The sequence below is a fragment of the Talpa occidentalis genome, unplaced genomic scaffold, assembly GCF_014898055.3.
Source record: "Talpa occidentalis isolate TD23 unplaced genomic scaffold, MPIMG_talOcc4v2.1 talOcc4.4, whole genome shotgun sequence".
Lineage (NCBI taxonomy): Eukaryota > Metazoa > Chordata > Mammalia > Eulipotyphla > Talpidae > Talpa > Talpa occidentalis.
In genome coordinates, this window is record NW_023604295.1 from 48343686 (window position 1) to 48365911 (window position 22226).

The following is a 22226-nucleotide window of genomic DNA, read 5'->3' on the forward strand; positions in this document are numbered from 1 at the left end:
AGAGTTTGAAAAGGTCACTGAAAAAAATCAAATGTAGGGCTAAAGTGAGAATGCATTTTCAGTAGAGGTTGCTTTCCCATTTCAGTGTTGAAAATAATTTGTTGTCCTCTTGCTCCCTGAAGTTAAATCCACATTCATAGTTACAATGACAAAAAATCTGACAGACTATATTTGTGTGTCTGTATGTATGTGAGAATATATTTTGTCAGCACTTTGCCTCCATCATGCAATCCTTACAGCCCTGATACTGCATCACTCTAATGTCACTTATCCCAGATATGTTATTTATAAACATAGCTCATTTGTACACCTTTGGCAGGACAATTGTATCTTATTCATCTCTGCATCTTCTTCATTGCCTAGATTTGTTCTACAGTCTTTAGAAATAGAGCATTACTGTTGAATGAGTAAATGAATGAATGATGAATGATGTTCTAAAGAACAAAATTAAAACATAATTTAAATAACTCTTCATATCACCTACGAGATGCTGTATATCTGGTCAGCAGATGAAGCTAAAATGTTGACTCAGTGGTACTGTCAACATTAATCCTGAAAAAGAAAGCATTAAAGTAGCAACCCTCCACACAAGTGCTGTCACTTAGCAATGCAGGCTACTCAGAGCTATTGCCTGAAATGAGTGTTGGCTCCAGATGCAGAGGTTGGCATCACCAGGAAACAGACAAAGAATACATCAAAAGCCTGTAGATGGGTGTGATATATGTAGTTCATTCCTCATCTTGCAAAACCACTGCCAATCATGTCCTCACAATTATGGGGGATTTCATTCATTTTACAGTACCTACAACATTATTACATAAGCTTTCCTAATCAGACTGTCAAAAATATCAAGGGTGAATATTGTATCCAGGAAATCTTGGCATAACACGGCCAGGGACACAGCAAGTGATGCATGAGAAACAATGGTTAGGACTTTCCTGTTCAGTTTTTTGTTTGTTTTACTCCTACCCTGTGTAATCAGGCCCAGAGAAATGTCAGTACCAGTCAAATCCAATGATTAGTGCTAACCCTTTGCTCGGTGAATTAATTTTGGCTGCCCCTGCCCCATGAAGGTAATTGCAATTTTTAAAATAAGATTTTTTAGAAGAAGATGAAAACTGGAGAAAGTTTTGAATGTGACCATCTTAAGCTCTTTTCGTAGTTGGATCTCACATAGGGGTTTCTTAGGGAGGAACCCCTACACACACACACACACAATCATATGCACACACACTCTTCTATATGCATTCTTGTATGGTTTTGTGATACTGCGCTTCCATGAGTATGTGAAGGGTAGATAGGGAAATGTGGCCATTTCCCTATAACATCCACACTGAGCAGTCAGACTCACGACGATAATTGTGATTATTTTGTCCCTAGGAGACCAGCTTGATGGCGGGATCTAGATCCTTAGTTCTCCACCACGGTGGAGGTTCCGGCTGTTGCATGTAGGGCAGAGGTGGAGAAGGACAAGCAGCAGCGCCTGCTGGGAATGGCCGTTCTTGCTGATTCCTGCCTACCTGCCACAGTGCCCTCCCTGAATCCCCTCCCCATGCTGGAATAGCTCTGCTGCTAGTCCGTCACCCACACAATAACAGATACTGCCTCATTTCAGTATGATGAATGAAGAGTTTTAATGAAACTGGCCCAAAGTACTCTGGCAAGCTGCCTTATTTTTGTGTTTTAAATGGGAGTGATCCATCAGCAGCATGCAGCATCTCCATCTCCGCACCCCGCCCCCTCGAAGCGCTTGCACATCTTCCTCCCCCAGCTTTGTGCAGCTCTGCTCCTTGAACCTTTCTGCTCCCCTAGTCCTTTGTACTCCTCTAGTCCGGTGGTGGTTCTCTGCACCAACCCCTTCCTCTCACTAAGACTACTGATGCCCCGGGTGAGTCACGATAGCCGGGTTCCTGTAATCCGCTCTTCTTCCTTGCCCAACCCCAGACTCTGCAACGGAATGTGGTAAAATGTCTGGCGTTTATTAATTACACTTGCCGGCTGCTCCCTCATTAGAGTTGCCTATCTCCCCTGAGAAAGGCTGTAAATCAAACCATGATTCATGACTTTTAAAAAATGGGAAAAGGTACACAAACACTAAAGGGGGAAAAAATTCTCCAAAAATAATAAATATAAATGAAGAGGAGGGATGACACCTTAATCAAGCTGACTGGGAGCAGCAAGCAGCTCAGCATTTTGCTAGAGTGGAAACGGGAGCTTTGTTAGATGGCTCTTTCTCCTTGTTATTTGTTCCATCATTTAAAAAAAAGATGAAATGGCATAGAAATATGTTTCTTTTGAGGGATTGTTGAAAACAGAGTGTGATAAAAATGCAAGTGCAATCTGTAGAGTGGTGTGAATGATCATAGAGGCTGGGGTTTCATTAACCACTGGTTTAAATGAAAGGCAGAGGAAAATGAATGTGTGTGTGTGTGTGTGTGTGTGTGTGTGTGGGCAGGGGGCAATGTATAAAGACTGAAAGTTCTTCTCTGAATATAATTTTCTATAAAATACCATCTCTTGAGGATCACAGACCTAAATACACTCTAAAGCTTTTACAGACTACCTTCTACCCAATTCCCAAATGCCAGTGCTATTGTATGAATATTCATCTCTCAGGGTTGCTGTAGAATTATATGGCATATTATAAATGGAAACATTGTTCAGACTCTGAAGTCATCATTCACATGTTTGTATATGATTTGATGACAGAGGTTTCCATCAAAATAGTCAGAACTATTCATTCCATTTCAGAAAGTAAGTGTACATTGCTCACTCCCTGTATGCTCACAAACATGTGCGATAAAGTGTACCTGTGGAATAGAACAGTTACAGTTGTCTTTATTGGATTGTACTACTTGATGTAGGAGAAAAGTCTAAATAGACTGAGTGATGCAATATAGTGAACCTGTCACATGAGAATTCAGAGGAATTCAGAGATGTGAATGTGAATTGGTTTGGTTGGGAACAGTTTCATGTAAAATATGGGGCTCAAATTGGACCTTGAAAATGAAGAGGATTTTTGATAGACTCAAGAAAAAAAAAAACCTTCCAAGAATCAACAAACAAATCAAATGAAGGAAAGAACTTGGTGTGTTGGGGAACAATGTAGAGGACTGTTCCTTGGACAGGAGGTTCATAGCCTTGAGTAGCAGTCGAGACCGGTAATTGTGGTCACCGCTAAGAACAGGCAGGAGAAAGTTCTCAAGGAAAATTCAGCCTGTACAGGCATTGCAGGTGACAAATACATTAGCATTTTTTGTTTTGTTTTGATTAATAACCATATCCAAGTGGCTAGGGGAATAAGAGGTGGAAAGAAAGACTCTGGGCTTCCTTAATGTTTTGCTATTGAATTTTAGTTTTATGTAGAGGCAATAGAAGTAATTTTTGGTAGGCCATGGTATTAGTAAAGGCCACTTGGGACTTTGGATATTGTCCATACCGCCCTGACCAAACCTGTCATCTGTCTTCCAGCAGTCTTCAGTGCTTGAGGACAGATGGCCAGGGGACCATGGGAAAGTGTTTGCATTGTTCTATCTCAGAAAGGTAGTAGAGGGAGAAGGGACTACTGTTTGGAGTCAAAGAAATAGCAGCTGGCTTCAGGTGCTATAACAACAAAGTACCACAAGCCACATGACTTAAACAATAGAAATCTATGGTCTAAACATTCTGAAGCCTAAAAGTTCAAAGGCAAGGTATTGGCAGGATTGGTTTCTTCTGAGGACTGTGAAGGAGAATGGGTTCCAAGTTTCTCTCCCAGCTTCTGGTTACTTTACAGTAATCTTTGCTGTGCCTTGGCTTAATTGACATATTACCCCTGGCTCTGCCTTCACATTCACTTGGTGTTCACCCTGTGTCAAATTTCTCCTGTTTATAAAGTCATAAGTCATACTGTGTTGGAGGCCCATTCTACCCTGACAGCTACTCATCTTAAATGATTATATCTATAATAACTTTCTTGCTAAATGCCATGTTTTGAGGCACTGGGCTTAGGACTACAACATTTGAATTTGGGGGATGGAATTCAACTCATTAACAAGTACAAGCAATAAGCCTTTTCCAGTTACTCTAGAGGTGATTTTGTTCTTCTACAAAATGAAGTTACCATAGATTTGCTAAGTAATTTGGATGTGCTTTTCAGTAATTATTTGTAAATTCATATTTTGGTAGAAAGAGGGCACCAAGAAGCTTTCCCAACTACCTTATTAATTTCCTTAGTTACTGGGGCAGGGAACACTTCCTAGAAAAGAATTTACCTTCATCTTTATATATAACCACAGAAGATTGTTCTCTAAGTCAGGATCTTTAAAAAATGGTTTAGTTTGAAGGGACTGAGTGGAGGAAGAAAATAATGACAAAATGTTCTTCCCCATTCCGTTCTGATACACAGGGATGTTAGCAGCATCTCCTACTATGTCTATATAACACATAAAACAGGGAGCACATTCTAAATAGTGTGATGATAATTAGAAAAAAGTAAAGTCATTTTTTAAGACATTAACATCGAGAAAAAATGGCTTTGGTGTGCTTTGTGTAAAAATAATATTTTCAAAACACATCTGCCTATTGAACATAACAGTCAAAACACGTGGCAAACATTTTCACAGTTTTCCACCAGGGGGTGCTCCCCCCAATAGAAAGAAACAAGAAAGCTTGAAAACATTTGACTAAATAGCCCCAAAGAAAACATTTGTTTCTGCCAAAATCCTGGAAACAAACATTTTTTTTTTCTTCTGGAAACAGCATATTGGCTCATGAAACGAGGTGTGAAGGGAAAGAGAAAAAAAAACAACAACAAAACAGCTTCTATAGTATATATGTGTGTGTTTTAAAATTGCCTGAAGGAAGATAAAACTGAGAGTTGGCTGATGATAGGTTTGATTATTTAGAAATGTAGAAGGAGTCCCAGAGAGACTTCTTAGACTAGTTTAAGAACCTTCAGAACGTTAAATGAAAATGAAGAAATAGAAGCCAATTTTCCTGACTCCCTAAAGCTCTTAAAAATGTGCATTCCACATAATGTATATGCTGAAGCCCCTTGGAAGCCACTGTTAACAAGTTAGTGTTCTAGGATCTAATTTTGTCCAGGTTCTTAAAAGCACCTATTTGATATGTAACATATCTGAGATCCTGCTCTAGAGAGTTTTTATGCAAGTCACCAACAACCCCTACTTTTAAGAACTTAGTCTTAAAAGTTAGAATTTAGCCCTAAGTGTGGGACCCCAGAAACTAATTTATTTGAAGTTTAATATTTTAGATTATTTTCTGTTAATTTTACTTAAAATTTGCATTATGAAATGTATATTGCTTTTATATATTATTATTATTATTATTATTATTACTATTACTATTATTATTATTATTTCACTCAGGGTATAAAATATTTTCTGGAGAAAATTACTCTAGTATTCTATCTTCTACCAAAGAAGAAAATAGAGTCCCTAAAAATTAAATTAATTATATAAACATCCAGAAACTTCTAAGGCAGATGTGAGAAGAGAACTTGACTCACCTAAGCATGTTCTGCCCAGTACGTAGTCCCTGTGGCCTTTCCTGGCCACTCAGGCACACATTTGCACGTTTTACTTAATGTATTATGGAAGGAAGAGAAGCAAACAGGATGTTTTTATGGCTAAAGTAGCCTTGAGTTTCCTTGCTCCTTATAGCAAAATATGTTAGTAATTCCTTTCGGATCTCATAGACCTGATACATTTAATGCTACTGCCTGTTCATAAAAAGGAAACTAAAGTCAGGCCTACTTTGGCAGAGATGTATTTTACAATTTCTGGAAAATTCACAGTAGCCATAATGCCACAGTGAGTCGCCTCAGGAGCAATGATGATTTCTATTTCGAGCACACTATTCTAGAACACATATCTGGATTCTCACTGGCACTATAGAATCCCATGCAGAATCAATTATATTATTACATGAAAAATTATAATCCTAAAATTTTCCCCAATCTTTTCTTATTGGATTCTACTTTCTAAACTATGGACAAATAAATAGGTATCTGAGAGAATTAGAGGGGTGAGAGGGTGAGGCCTAATTCCTCATTGCATGTGCATGATGCTCTACTTTTTATAGCTGCTGCTTAAATAAGCTTGAAAATAAAGCCATGGATCGATGGCCTGAGATGTATCATTACTGAGAATGCAACCCTGGGATTAACTTACCCAGCCATTCTTCCATGTAGTGCACAAAGCTTGCTTGGAGAACTGAGACATATGCTGTGGTCTGGGTGGCCCCTTCATAAGGCTTGCACCCAATCCCGGGTACAGTATCACTGTGCACTAATGGAGAGAGGAAATGGGAGAAACCTCATTGCAGAAGGAAGAAAGACAGGGAGCAATACATTTAGCTATAGTAGTGCTTTATAGTATACTAATTTTAATAATAATATCAGTAACTATTTGATACATAATAGTCATTTGGCAGTTATTATGCATTATTTTTTATCCTCATATCATACCTCTTTAAGCACTAGCCCTATTTTGGACATGAAAATCTTCCAGCCTCAAAGAAGTTAAGTAAATTATCCAGGAATCATGCAGCTAGTTTGTGAAGGGAATTGTATTTGAACTCAGGCTTCTCTGTCTTCATGTCCACTCTTATTCTCCCATGTCAAGTTCATGGTATGTGACATACTGAATTTTTGCTTTCATGCAAGTCTGGCATCTCTTAGATGACTCAGACACTTATTCTTTGTGTGACTCTCAAAAAGGCTCTTAACCTCTCTTGGTTTCTGATTTCTTATTTATAAAATGGGGAGAATAGTATTACCTAGTGCATAGAATTTTAAGGATTAATAAGTAAATATGCGTGAAATACTTTGGTGAGAATGCTTTGAATGCACTAAGCGGTGTTTAGCAATTCATTATTATGTTTTTGTTGATTCCGTACATTGATGAAATGAAATTTCCTGCAAATCCTTCAGAAAAGAGTTCTGTGTCTGAAGTGCAAGCTCCCAGGTGATAGGCTTATGTTTATGTGGTGAGGGGAAAGGACTGGGTACACACCCTTTACTTGAAAGATAGTTAACTGGGATCAAGGTAAATAGAAATTTTCAGAACTAATTTATATTCCAGCAACTTAGCCAAGTTACTCTGAGGTTTATGAAATATTCCACTAACACAACAGCACTTCTGGCAACATCTGCCATATAGGCCAAATCTTTCATTCTGTACCTGGACAACCAGAGGAGAAAAACAGCATGGCGGAACAGCAAGACTTAAGGGACTGGAATCTCATAGTGAGTCAACAGAGTAGGAAGAAAAATATTAACACAGTATCATTTATTTACCATGTTCATTTGAGAATCTCACACGATAGTGTTGGGAGACATATATCTGAACTTCTGATTTTTCCTTTTTCATCAACATCCCTGCTCCTTGAACTCTGGTTCTTTGTCTCCTTAAAAAGTACTGGGTTTGACCACCTTCCTGATGTCTTCTTTTGAAAATAGTAAGAATATGTAAAAGTCATTCTTCCATGGAGGTATAACTAGATGTCACTAGACACATGTCTTTGTTTCCTTCTGTTGCTTAGATGATGGTGCTGGAGGTGAGACTCTGGGAGTCCAGTCTGCCTGGTGACATTCTAGGGAGACACCCTATCCTCAGACATCCTCCCCTACCTCAGGTCACCTACTGGGAAGTTGTGTCCCTATTGCCACATCCTCAGCTTTAGCTTATCTTCCTACTCACATCTTTCTAGCTCCCACCATTAAACCTTACTCTGCAATAGCTATAGTGTTCTAAAAACCTCACACTTCTGCCTACATATGTGTCCTATAATATTTCTTGTTGTTCCATAAGATGACCACATCATGGCTGTCTGTGAGAGGCTTTAAATCTTGTCCAAACAAGATCCATGCTCATAATTCTCTCCTGATAGGCCTATGGTCTTGCAGGTATCGATTAACAATGTAGAATGTGTGAACTGAAAGGCTGTCTGGGCATCATATTGTCGACCCGTTCTAATTTTCAGATGAGGCAACTGATGCCCAAACCAGAATCAGGTTTTCTGAAAATAATGTACTATTTCTTTCTTCCTTTGTGTCACTTGACAGGTTAATATTCTCTGCTTTGTTTGATACTCTTGAGACATGTTACTTTCTGAAGTATCTTATTCCAAATAAACACTAAAGTTTTAAGATCACTCTCTCCCATGGGAAGACAAAATGTGTGGCATGAACACGATATCATTAAAGAAATTCTAAGAAATTTCTGATACATTTGCTTTTAAGAATTGCTTAATTTTGGGGAATCCAAAAAGAAATCAATCTTTCTAATCTTAATAGTCTATAACTACATAAAATATTACAGAATTTTATACTTTAGGGCTGATAATAAGAAAATTAATAGAATAAGATATTTACCAAGTCTTTTTGTTATATTAAATTTTAGTGATTTTATAATACATTTTATTATTTTAATTGTATTGTTTTTAATTGAAGTAATATTGGTATACATCACCATACATGATTCAGTGGCACGTATGTCCACACCTCTTCAGATGTATGCTGCCACAACATGCCTAGCACCAAAGCACCCACAATCCTCTACCACATTATATTGGGCTCTCCTCCTTATTTTGCTCCCTACTCTTCTGTTTCTCATCTGGTATCCTCAGTTCTACAGTCAGATTTCGAGGGTTTGCTCTGGTTTAGTTTTGTGTGTTCCTTTGTTTGGTTTTATTTTATTTTTTAAAAAAATATTTATTTATTTATGCATACAAGAGCTGGAGTACAGGCCAGAGATGCGGGGAGTGAGAGGATTCACCAGAGATAGAGTGGGGAACAGAACAGGCTGCCCGACTGAGATACACCGCTGAGGGGAGCAGCGGGCAAGACAGAAGTCTGCTGCATCATGTGGGTTGCTCCCTGGCCGGCTGGGGATTGAACTCATGCTACAGTGTCTGTAGATTGTTTCATGGTGCGGTGCTTAACTCCTTGCACCACCAGGGAGGCCCCCTCCTTTGTTTTTTAGACATGTAAGTGAGATTACTTTTTTTATGGATTTGTCAAGAAACTATAATGTAATTGTATTCAGGTTCTCATGAGTAGACAATAGAGAAATCAGTTACCTCCGGAAAAGCACACACACACACATACATACATATACACACACACATTTCCTCATCCCAAAACATATAGGTAATGCTACAGCAATGTATCTGATGTATAAAATGTTTAATTAAAATAGAATAGTTAAAAACAAAAAGAAAAGCTTCAAGTGGTGGTTCACATCATTCATTTTAAAATGCATGGGAATAACTATAAAAATGTTTAAATTTGGAGTCCTATTCCCTGGTCTAAGACTATAAATCATCTCCATTGATTGTGGGGTCTAGAATCTGTAAGCAACTATTGACATTGATCCTGTTATGTAAAACCATACCTTGATAGTACCCAGCTTAAATGTTTGTCCATTGGTAATTTTTTTAAAGATTTATTTATTTATTTATATAAGCACTGGGTACAGTCAGATGCGCGGGAGGGTGAGAGGATTCACCAGAGCCAGAGTGGGGAGCAGAACAGGCAGAAGGACTGAAGTACACTGCTGAGGGGAGCAGTGGGAGCGGCAGGAAAGGTCTGCAAGCCATGTGGGACCCTTGCCGGGTGCCAGGGATCGAACCTGCACTGCAGAGGCTGTGGGCAGCTTCACAGCCCAGTGCTCAACTGCTGTGCCACCAGAGGAGGCCCGGTAAAGATTTTTAAATAACACTAAATTCATATTCATATGGCCAAAATATGCCCATACTTGTGCAAATTAACAATAATTATTGGAAAATTTTGCTTTTAAAAATGCTAACACTGGGTCCTTCCTGGTGGTGCAAGGGATTAGGTCTCAGCACCATCAAGCAATGGGTAGCCAATGCAGCATGCATTTGATCTCCAGCCAGGAAGCTGACCCACATGGCGCAGCAGACCTCTCCTGTAACATGCATCCACCTGTTCTGTGTTTCAGTGCATCCACCAGTGTGTTTCAGTGCATCCACCTGTTTTGCTTCCCACTCTGTCTCTTGTGAATCCTCTCATCCCTCTCCCCAACACCTCTGGCTTACACCCCAGTTCTTGTATGCATGAATAAAAAAATAAATCTTAAAAAATTGTTAATGCTAGCCAAATTCTTACTTAAGACACCCCTACTTTCTTGTAGCTACATTTCTAAAACCAGGAAAAGTAGGCAAAATTATTTTTAGAATACATTTTATTTAACTATTAGTATAGATTCTTATTTCAACATGCAATCAACATAAAAATATTAATGAGACATTTTAATATTTTTTCATAGCAAATCCTGAAACTCCAGTTTTTATTTTATATTTGCAGTACAACTAAGTTTGAATTAGTCACATTTCAATTATAAATTGCCACATAGGCTGGTAGCTTCTGTGTTGGATAGCAAAGTTCCAAAAGATCAGAATTTGTTCTTAATGATCATTTTGGAAACACTGAATAAATGCTGGTGTCAAATGTCACTTTTGAGTCTTGAGAAATTTATGGTTTATTAATTGTTAGTATAGAAAATATTTTGGCAAAGTACTAAAATTATTAGTGGTGCTTCCCAATTGTGCTTTCATTTTGGCTACATAAACTTATCCAAAATATGCCCTAACAGGTGAAGGCTGGTCAGTAATTACAGTAGTTTTTAAATGTCAGAAGGGATTGAAACAGTTCAAACCAGGAGAACAGGGTTTGATCCTAGTTGCTGGCTCCTTACCTGCATACTGATTCCTGCAGGATATGACCCTAAAGCAGACATAGTGTGAAACAATAACAGAATTTATTTACTGGGAGGTGGAAGGGTTCGAGGATTGGAAATTCACAGGGTGGCATGGGGCCGGATGCCATCAGCCTTCCTAGATAGTATCAGCTGAGGAGAGATTAAGGTCCCAGCCAAAGCCATAATTGACAAGCCCTTGGTTTCTCCATAGACACTCCTCCTCACCAGTAGTTTAACTGCTAAAACCCCAGCAGCTTAACTACAAGCTCTGCCCCTACTTCCCTTCAGTTCCCACTGAATAGCTTGAAAATGTCCCTCTTCTGCCATGTAGTTGGCTTGGCTATGAGAGAGCATCACCCACTAGCTGCAAGGTTACCCCTCACTGTTGCTCTTATAGGATTTCTCACTTCAAGTGATAGTTACATAAATCAAGGAACTCCTATCAGGCTCAATAGTTCTTATGGAAAATCTTTGGTTCTTTTACTTATACGAAACTATCAGGATCCCATGGGAATTGGTTGAAAAAAATTCATAATGGCGTCTGAACAGAGCAACAAGCATGCTGTTTCCAAGACAGGGTGCTGAAACAGTAAAGGAGAGCTATTTCTATAGATCAGATTGCTAGAGAGCTAATAAGACTTTCCACAGGCACTGACAACAGGCAATTTATTGTGATGTTTTTCAGCTCGTAGAAACAGCAGGGTGTGACAGGAACACTTTGCCTCAGACACATACATCATGGTTTTCTTTAAGATTTCTGAAACAACAACAACAGTAATAATAATAATATTTATTTCTGCAGAGAAGGCAAACTCAAGTATTTTGGAATATTGACCTGAACACACATGGCCACCAACTGGGGATTCTCTCCTGGACTGGTCACTTCAAACCCGCTCTTGGCTATAGTCCTAATACATGTGGCATTGGAGGGAAAGTTGTGAGTGTGTGGGAGGGGATATCTTTTATTTTTTCCTGTAAAATTGTGGGGAGGAGATAGATGAGAAAGATAATGAGTAAATAATAATATTTAGCTGCTCCAGGAGTATGTCAACTGTTCTTCATTTTTCTTTTATATCCTAGAAAGAAGTGATCCCAAAGAAATCAGATTCTAAACCATTAGCTGTATTACAAATCCAAACCATCCCCTTAATTAGAAGTCCACTAGAGCCTACAGGGTTCAGATTGTTTCATTTGGATCCACTACCTTTTCTTAAAGATAATCAACAGAAACCCAAATAGTAAGGGTACCATACAAGTCTTTCCTTCATTTGAAAAGATTTAGTCATAAAAAGATCCCATATCTTTCAGGAAGTTTTCCTGTATTATTTCCATCCCAGTTAAATTACCTTTAAAATTTTGTGACCCCAGAATTAATTCTATTTAGAATGAGTAGCTTAATGACAGTATTGCCTAGATTCGGTAATACCCAAAACCATAAAAGTCAACACCATTTTAAAAAATGCAGTTGATGCATATTTTCCTGCAGTAAGTGTGAGAAGTAAATTTTTCCTTCCATTCATGTACTATTTTAGGACATATTATGTATAAGACATGGTGATAGGTGCAGTAGTACATTGAATATGACAGATCTGACATGTGCCTTCAAGGGCTTCCTGTCTAGCTGGGGAGGCAAGCATTAAACACAATGCCACAAAAATATTCATTGTAAGTATAAAAGTTTATACAGGGAAAATCATGTCAAAGTTTATATATAAAGGTTCTTTCGGAAAGGATTATGACAATGACATAACTTCAGAAGGAGGAAGACAACACCAGATGTACATACCACTCATATGTGGTATGTAAAGAAACAGAACAGGGGCCTCCCTGCTGGCACAGGGGTTAAAGACAGCAGAATCAAGCTATCGCCAGCCACTGCAGCATAAGTTTGATCTCTGGCCAAGGAGTTAATGCACATGGTGCAGCAGACCTCTCCTGTCTCACCCATTGCTCCCCTCAGCAGTGATTTCTGTACATCTGCCTGTTCTGCTCCCCAATCTCTCTGGTGAATCCTCTCACCCCTGCACCTCTGGCTTATACCCCAGTTCTTGTATGCATAAATAAATAAATCTTTTAAAAAAGAAACAGAACAAAGAACTAACAAAAATAAACCAAAACAAACCCTAGAAATCTGACCATAGAATTGAGACTACTGAAAGAGAAAGGGTGGTAACAAAGTGGGAAGGGGGTCCAATGGACTATGGTAGAGGGTTACTATTGGTGCTTTGATGGACATACATCGGAAGAGGGTTGGCCCTGTACCATAAAATCATATGCAGTGTTGGAAACCTATGTTACCATAATAAATAATAATTGATTCCAGCAGATAAAGGGACAAAACAAATGAACATATACTATGGAAAAATGACCTGATTCATCGATAAACCAAGTGGAATTGATGTAACATGGTAAATATTATCTATTACACTGGCAATAAATACTCTTGGAATTTATCTATCATGCACTTCTAGAGGCATTATCAATTTGCACATTTCATTGCAAGCAATTTGGAAATGCATAAAAAATGCCATAAAGATGCTCTGACTCTTTGACTGCTTGGTGTCCAAGATTGTTCCAAAGGATAAGTCTAAATATAGAGGGAAAAGAACACACATGAAATCACTAAACAATTTTGTAGTAATTGGAACTCAAAGTTTTCTAGATGTCAAAACCAGATAAATGGTTAAATAAATATGGAAAAAGAGCTATTACAAAAGCATAAGTCACCAGATTGAGGCAGTTCTATTTTAGATCCTATCCCTGATTTTTTTGTTCTTGTTTGTTTCCTTGTCTATAAAATGGATATAGTAGATCTACCTCATAGGATCTTATTTTCTAAGATTTATTAAGTGCTTTTCAACAAAAGTAATGCATTTAGAAAGGCAATTAACAGAAAAAACCCCTCCTCTTATGCTTTGTTCCTTAACTAAATCAATTCTTTCAGGAAAAACATACGCTACCTGAAACATCGAAAGTGGAGAAGTTAGGGACCAGTATTTATCTAGTCTTTCTGACAATTCTGGTGTAGGTGCTTTCATTCCTGCTTTTGGTTTATATTTGTTTTATGTAAAGAGGCATTCCTTAAATTTGTGTTAGCATAACCTATACACTAATTACAAACAGAAAATGGCCCTCTGATCAGTCTTTCCTAGCCAATACCTGGACAATTGTGTAACAGCTGAAATAGGAAATCATTAGAACCCATTTTCTTGTCTTTACCCTTTTTCAGATTGCTCTTCATGGAAGAGCAAAATTCTGGAAGGCATCTTAGCATTTAACACAATTTGCCTCTTTTGTGCCTTCTTTGTCTCATTCTTTTATCCATTGTTTTTTATTCCTAGCCACAATCAGGATGCATTGGGAGAATTTTCATAGAAATGATTTCTCCTTCTCCAGTCCTCTCTCTCCTCAGCTCCTGAGCCTGGAATATTCTGATTTTATTGTTCTGAGATAAGATCTGTGCATTAGAATTTTTCTTAAAATTTTGCACGGGATTCTACCAGTAACTATATGTCAACATTACCTTCCTTTACTCCAAGTCTCCTGGGAAGAGGGACAAAACACACATTTATTTATTTATTTATTTATTGTGAATGTTGAAAATATTGTGTGGATCCTTTTCTTTTGTGCCTAACTAGGAGAGTAAAAGACAGACAGTAATTAGCTTGTTTCTACATTTCTACTCACCCAGGCAATCTAAACTCAGAGATTCAAGACAGGCCTCCCTCCCCCCACCGTGAAATATCAGGCATAATTTTTTTCTATTCCCTTCTCAGTGAGATTCTACAATCCATGACACACTTTTCCCCATTTTTGTCAGATACTTTAGCCTGCAACACTTTTTTCTTTTGTTCTTCTGTCTTCACATAGACATTTCAGCATTAACTCATCATCTTCTGGGAAGAAGCAGAAATGTTTTGAACTCTATTTTCCTCCCACATATAGGATGCTGTCATTAAATGATGTAAATCATTTTCCAGAAGTTATGGCAATTTTTCCACAGGCATTTTGCTTATTTCTAGAAAAATATTATTACCATTTGATGTATGTAATATTTTGAACATACCTTTTTAGCAATTTAGTACACTGATTAAACAGGCTAGTTTTCTATGAATGACTGTTAGAATGCACTCTACTGCTTTATACTAAACCTGAGCACACTAAAGTCTTTTTGTTTGTTCCCCTCCATACCCATGTGGGAAGTCACTCAATCTAATATTTAGTGAGGGCCACAACTTGATGAGTTCTGTTGTAGATGCTGCTGATACAGTTGACAGCAAGGTAGGAAATGCACCTTCTGTTAAGGTGCTTAGTGATTGTTTCCTTAGATCTAAATCCTAGAAGTTGGAATGCATAAAAAGAATTGACTGCAAGTAAATTAAAAACAATTTCTAGTAGAGGAATGACAAAGAAAATATAATGGAAAATTAATTTGAAAACTTATAGTATAGGTATTAAGTGTTCATTTTACAATTTTTCAAGTTTTCTGAGTGTTTAGAAAATTTAATAATAGAATATTCAAAAAAATTTAGGGCAAGAACTTTGTTTATAGAAATCTTTAAATCTTTAAATCTTTTTAAACAAAATTTAAAAGGGAATCCCCTTTAGCTTTTATTCCTTGGGCAAATATTTAACAGCAAAATAGTAAAGCTTTGGTGTTAAATACAATAGAATTCCTATTGGATAAGAGGGGTAGTGATGGAGCTTAAATTGCAACATTTCTAAAACTCAATTGAGACACATATGTCATGAGATTTAAAAACATTTGCTTTTGACCCACTAATCTCACTTCTAGAAATGGTTTCTAACAAAAGCATTAAAAATGTAATCAAAGATCTATGTACAAGTATATTCTTTTTAAACTCTTTATTGTAGCAATAGCAATGGTGGAAGAATATGGGTGCCTTGGTGATGAGTGTGGCGTGGTTACAAACATCTGAAGAGGTTAATCCTACATCTCTAAATCACATACAGTGTTGTAAACCTAAGTTACCTCAATAAAATTGTTAAAAAAAGCATACCAGAAGGAAACCAAATGTCCAACAGTATTATAGAACAGCATTTAAACAAATAGTAGAATTGTTACAGTAAGACATACTGACTAGCTATTAACCATCAAAGAATATTTGAACAAATGTGGAAATGTGCATGACATATTAGGTGAAAAGCACTATACAAAAATCATACCAATTAATAAATGCATTTTTGAGTGCATATTTAAAATTATGTATTTAAAAACAACAGTAACTTTCATTGGTTTTTAATGTAGACATAATTTTTTTTGATCCACAAGCATTCACTATTAAAAAAATGTTTTTTCAGCAAATAAATAATGAACTTAGAGGAGATTATGTAATATTCAGCCTAACTTTTCATTAAATTATCATTGTAAGTATAGTACATTGTTTAATAAAATGCAGTAGGCATTTGAGAATGCTGTTTTTCCCTCTCATGTATAACTGGGGAGGATCAACTATTGCAGAGATAGTTATGGGGTGGCAATCACAGATCTGAAATGCAGACCAAACCCAAGTGATCAGGTGACCTTCTGAAGAAAGTCTTCTGTCCGCCAATGCAGAAAGCAACAGGGATCCGAACAATGGCTCTTAAAGCAGAACCCATGACCTTCCCTCTTTCCTCACTTTGCTGGAATTTTAAAACCATGGATCAGGGCCTTCCTGGTGGCGCAGTGGGTTGAGCACCACACTGTGAAGCTGTCCACAGCCTCTGCAGCACCAGTTCGATTCCTGACCAGCCAGGGAGATACCCACATGGTGTGGCAGACCCCTCCTGCCTCACCCGCTGCTCCCCTCAGCAGTGTCTTTGGTCCTTCTACCTGTTTTGCTCTCTGCTCTGTCTCTGGTTAATTCTCTCACCCTCCTATGCCTCTGGCTATACCCCAGTTCTTATATAATTAAATAAATCTCAAAAAAAAACATGGATCAATGATGCTCTATGGCTGTCACTATACTGTGCTACACACATTGACTTGTAAATGAGAAATCATGATCCCACATTTTAAAGGTAAAAATGATTTACCTAGAATTTAGGTAATTTTCCCATGTCTATCTGTTCATAAATGTCAGAGTTAGGACTGGCTACTCCAAATTCTACTATTTTTATACTGTGTGAGGTTAGTTGCGGAACTATTATCTCAATGAGAAAGAAATATTTTGAATGTTTTAAATAATGAATATGATTATAATTAAAGCAAAATATTGAAAAAGTAATTGCTATATTACATTATTCTGCAAAATGTGCTTTCATCCATTTTAGAACAGTGTTTATAGTTTAGATAAAGTTTTGCCAATTTGCCTAATGGCTAAAATTGTCTGATGGGACAAGGATAGGGATATAAAGGGTTTATTTAAAAATATAGATTCTTAGGCCACTGCTCTTCAGATTCTCCTTCCTTCAGAAGGTCTGACATAGCTCTGGAATGCATAATTTCTATAGGGCCCTCAAGTGATTGTTTGCATAGGCAGTTTAGAGAAAATGTGTCTTTATCCATTGGATCCACAAAGTGGAGCATGCATATGTGTCTCCTGAGAGAATAAAAGTAAAGATTCTGGGCCAGTAAGTCCATGGTGTGGCCCAGAAAAGTATGTACTATACATGCTCTGCAGGCAATTCCTACATGCTTGATCCATTCATCTGGTCTTTGAGAAACTTGCTTTGTTTTAATTTTTCAGACATCTATTCTAGATAGTATTGGGGAAATGCAAAAACATACTTGCCCCTTGTTCCCAGGAAGACATAGAGACAGGACAAAAAACAATTAACAGCAATGACATTTATAAAAATAAAACAAAAGGTATAAATAGAATTCATACTGGAAAAACACAAATAGCTATAGACATCTCCAAAGAGGACATGGCCTTACTTTTTTTAAAGATTTATTTATGCATACAAGAACTGGGGTACAGACCAGAGGTGGGGGTGAGAGAATTCACCAGAGACAGAGTGGGGAACAGAACAGGCAGATTGAAATTCACTGCTGAGGCGAACAGCAGGCAAGACAGGAGAGGTCTGCTGTGCCATGTGGGTCAGCTCCCTGGCTGGGGATTGAACTCATGCTGCAGTAGCTCTTGATAGCTTCATAATGCTGACACTTAACTCCTTGCGCCACCAAGGAGTCCCTGGGCATGGCCTTATTCTTAGTTAAGAATGTATATGGTTAATGGGGGAGATAAAAGACCTCCCAACTGAGGAGATCAGAAAGGAGCACAGAAGTAGAAAAGAGCAAAGCATTAGAATAGGCGGGGTGGGGAGAATGAAAAATATGTTTGAAGAGAACATGGGCCTCCATGATAACATGGCCTCTGGGCTTCTCAGCTTAAACCCTTGAAGGCACAGGCAATGGGGAGTCACTGACAGAACATGATGGATGGTGCCCTCCCATGATATATTGCAGTGTGTACATTGACCTTTCAAAGGTTTAGAAACCTCTTAAATTAAGGTTGACATATACTAGATAGACTGGTTGTTGAGCTTGCATCCACCCCAACTCTTAACAGCCTTGGTTGATGGATTAGAGTTTTGCCTTGCTTTCCCAAACTGCTTCCCTCAACTTCAGGCTCTTAATCATCTATGAAGGAAGAAAAGAGAAGCTGCAGTTTAAAAACACATTGACATATAAACTAAAATGCAGATTTTAGGGACCCTTACCTGAAGGTTTTTTCAGGAATCTTAATTTAAGATAATATCTTCAACCACATCTTCTGTACCATTCAGTTGAACATTTATTTCTACAATGAGTCTATGTATTAAAACATAAATTCCATTCTCAGCTATGCATTCATGTGGGCACACACACACACACACACACAGAAATTTATAGACAACATTCTAAATTAGTCCTTCTGGTTCATTAACAAGGAGAAACTTCTCGAAGGAACATCTCAGGTCAGTATGACACTTTATTGTCTCAGATCATTGCAGAATATTTTGATGTGTGAGAAATGTATTAACTTGATAGGACCCCCCTCCACCCAACCACCTTTTGCTATATAGTTCTCAGGACTTTAACTCTGGGGGAAAAAAACAAAAAAAACAAAAACAAAACATTGACCAGACTGGACTAGTACTCATTTCACTCTCCAGTGATGACGAGCGTTTCTTCTTATAAAGTGTAATAAGGTTTTATCCTGACCTGTGTTAAGGGGCCAAAAAACTGATTATCTTCATCATGTTCACAGTTTATAATAGCCTTGCTCATATAAACAGATGCAGATAATTAGCCATGACTGTATTAATTAATCTATCAAAGAGATGAACTTTAGTATATAAAACTATGGATTAAAAAAAAAATCCATGTTGGTTTTAGCTGAATGGGTCAAATAAGTATGTGAAGGGGAGAAACACAAAAAGCATTCTATATATTAAGACCTAACTTTTTATTCAGTAGCCCCAATACTCTGTGTGTGTGTGCGCATGCACACACACACACAGAGAGAGAGAGAAAGAGAGAGTGTGTGCACTGAACTTAGTTATAAGACATTTTATATATCAGAGATTAATCATTATCCACTATATTATTGAGAAACTACCAAATAATAAATGAAAACACAGTAGAATTTGTTAGAATTAACATAATCTAACATAAAGAAAATGAGACTGCTAAATAACAAAAACACCATAAATACTACTCTGGCACTAATAAAAGTGAATCCTTAAATGAAAGGAGAGGGAGATTTGCTGGACCAAGTTTTTACCTTTATAATTTCAATCTGTAAACAGTTGTCTTCAGGACTCACACCTCTAATTTAATTGTGCTAGAAGAATACAATATAAATCTCTGCTAACACAAGCAGCAGGAGGACAAGGGGTCTGTATAACTTTCCATTTGGTAACAGAGATATTTGGAGTAGAATTTAAATGTTCAAATTGTCTAAATCAACACACATTTACTTTTCCTTTTGAGGCATAATCAGATAAATGGTAGGTGATGACCACAGGGAAGAAGGAAAAACATGAATTGTTTATAAAATAATGTTTAAAAATTAAAAATTTCCAAGACAAGTATGTGAAACATCTATTAAATTTCGTCCCTCATTGATTTGACATTAAAAAATTAACATCATCAGTCAAGACAATATATATAAACATGTTAAAATCTGAAGTGCTTCTAAAAATTTCCGTGACCTGTGAATATGCCCTTTGTAGTCCAAATCCTGCACTAAACAATGTAAAATAACTAAGCCTCATCTCAATATGGGTCTTACTACATGTTCATAATGAACTATATAGGGCCTGTGGGGCTTTTAGGCAGTGTGAACAAACTGTTTGCACTGCTTGTTTCTGAACCACTATTTTTGTGTTTATTTACCCAGCACAAATGTTATGGCTCATTGAGAATCAAATGGTTTGTGTAGGTGGCCATGTTTTCATGGTCAGAACAGCTCTTGCAGAGATATGTGTGTTCGTTCCACTGATGCTCTTACACTAGGAATAATGATAGATAGGAATGCAGTTTAACTCAGCACATATTAGCACTTATAATATGTAAATAAAAGATATTAGAAAATGCATAGATCCTGGTCTCATTTTTAGTGAGGAAATAAAGTAGTGCTTTCAATGGTCTAATTGGCAGGACGTGTTCTGTCCAGTAAAATAATGGACTTGGTCTTTGGGCCAAATCATTTCATTGTTAAGATACCCTAAAGTCCTTTCCTATGGCTGGCTGATAGATATGAACAGTCATGAAACTCTCCTGGAAAATGAGTATTTATAGAGTATACAGGCATGGGTAGTCAGAGGAAAATGTGGGCTTCTAATTGAAAGCAGTGTTTGAAATTAAGAACATGTTTATGTTATTCCTAACTTAATGAGAACTCCAGCTTCTTCTCAATCTGACTGAAACCTTTCAATAGGTTGGAAGGATGTAGAACCCTCAGAGAAAATAGGCATGATAAGAAAAGCAGGGACTTTTTTGCTGACCATTAAAATTTCTTACGTGGATTTTACAGTTTATCCAAAATAATAGTTGATGGACAAGGAATCTATTTTCTAAATGGCACCAAAATATGCTGGATGGGATTTGAGTATCCCTATACACAAATATTCAAAATACTTGCCACAGTGACCCTGTTTAAGTTAATAGGGGCTGTCCAATTTTCCTACTTATTGAAGAGACTTTTCTTTCTGCAATGTATATATATATTTTTTAATACAGAGTATAATTTTTTTTTTAAGATTTATTTATTTATTTATACAAGCACTAGGTACATTTAGAAGCGCAGGAGGGTGAGAGAATTCGCCAGAGCCAGAGCAGGGAGCAGAACAGGCAGAAGGACCGAGGTACACTGCTGAGGGGAGAAGCGGGCGGTAGGAGAGGTCTGCGCGCCATGTGGGACCCTTGCCCCGCAGCCTGGGATCGAACTGGCGCTGCAGAGGCTGCAGGCAGCTTCACAGCCCAGTGCTCAACCGCTGCACCACCGGGGAGGCCCTGTTTTTGGTTTCTTTGTTGTAAATTAAATGCTCATATAATGTGGGTTTATTTCTGGGCTCTTACTTTTATTGCATCGGTCTCTGTGCTACTTTTTGTTCTACTGCCATACTGTTGTGATTATTATAGTTATATAGTATGGTTTGAACTCAGGCAGTGTGATTCCTTTCCCTAGACTACTACAGTTTTGTTTTGTTTGCCACCAAGTGTCACTGTGTTGTTCTTTGCTTTGTGCATGTAAGTATTTCTCTTGCCTAAATAGAATTCAGTTTTATCTCAGGCATAACATTTTCAGTTGTTTAAAATTTATTTTTTTAATCTTTTTTTTTTTTTCATAGAAGAAGTGGGGTGTGGGCCAGAGGTATTGGGAGGTGAGAGGATTCACCAGAGACAGAGTGGGGAGCAGAACATGCAGATTGAACTGAAATACACTGCTGAGGGGAGGTCTACTGTACCATATGTGTGTTAATTTCCTGGCCAGTGATTGAACTTGGGTCCTAGCAGTGATAGCACTGAGACTTAACCCTTAGGCTACCAGGGATGCCCTAAACATCTTTAGTTTTTAAGAACCTTGTGCTCCCTTTCGTTCCAGAAAAATCTCTGGAACCAAAGTTATAGTCAGCAAAATCTACCCATATTTTAGAAGTTCTGTCCCCAGCAGGCCTTTATAATTTGCCCCTAAAGTTCAGCTACAGTAAGTTCACTCTCAGTTTCTTGAAATTATAGATCTCCCCAAAAATGTTTGGATAGACTTTATCTAAGATATCCAGGGTAGACATTTTCCAGGAAATACCACTTTGGTGAGATTAATGTCAGTTGAGGCCTGTGAGTCTTGTGAGAAACTGTTTCCATTACTTAAAGAATGAAGATTATCCAGAGTTAGGGATATCTGCAGAAATAACTTTTTTCCAAAAACAAAAAAGAAAACCATTCAAAAAACAACAAAACTATCTTAAGACAGGCAGACACTTCAATGCAAGGTTTTGTCATTTGAAGCCACCCCCTCCCTGTCATGTGAGACCTACTTCCTTTCTCCCTGATGCCTTAGATCA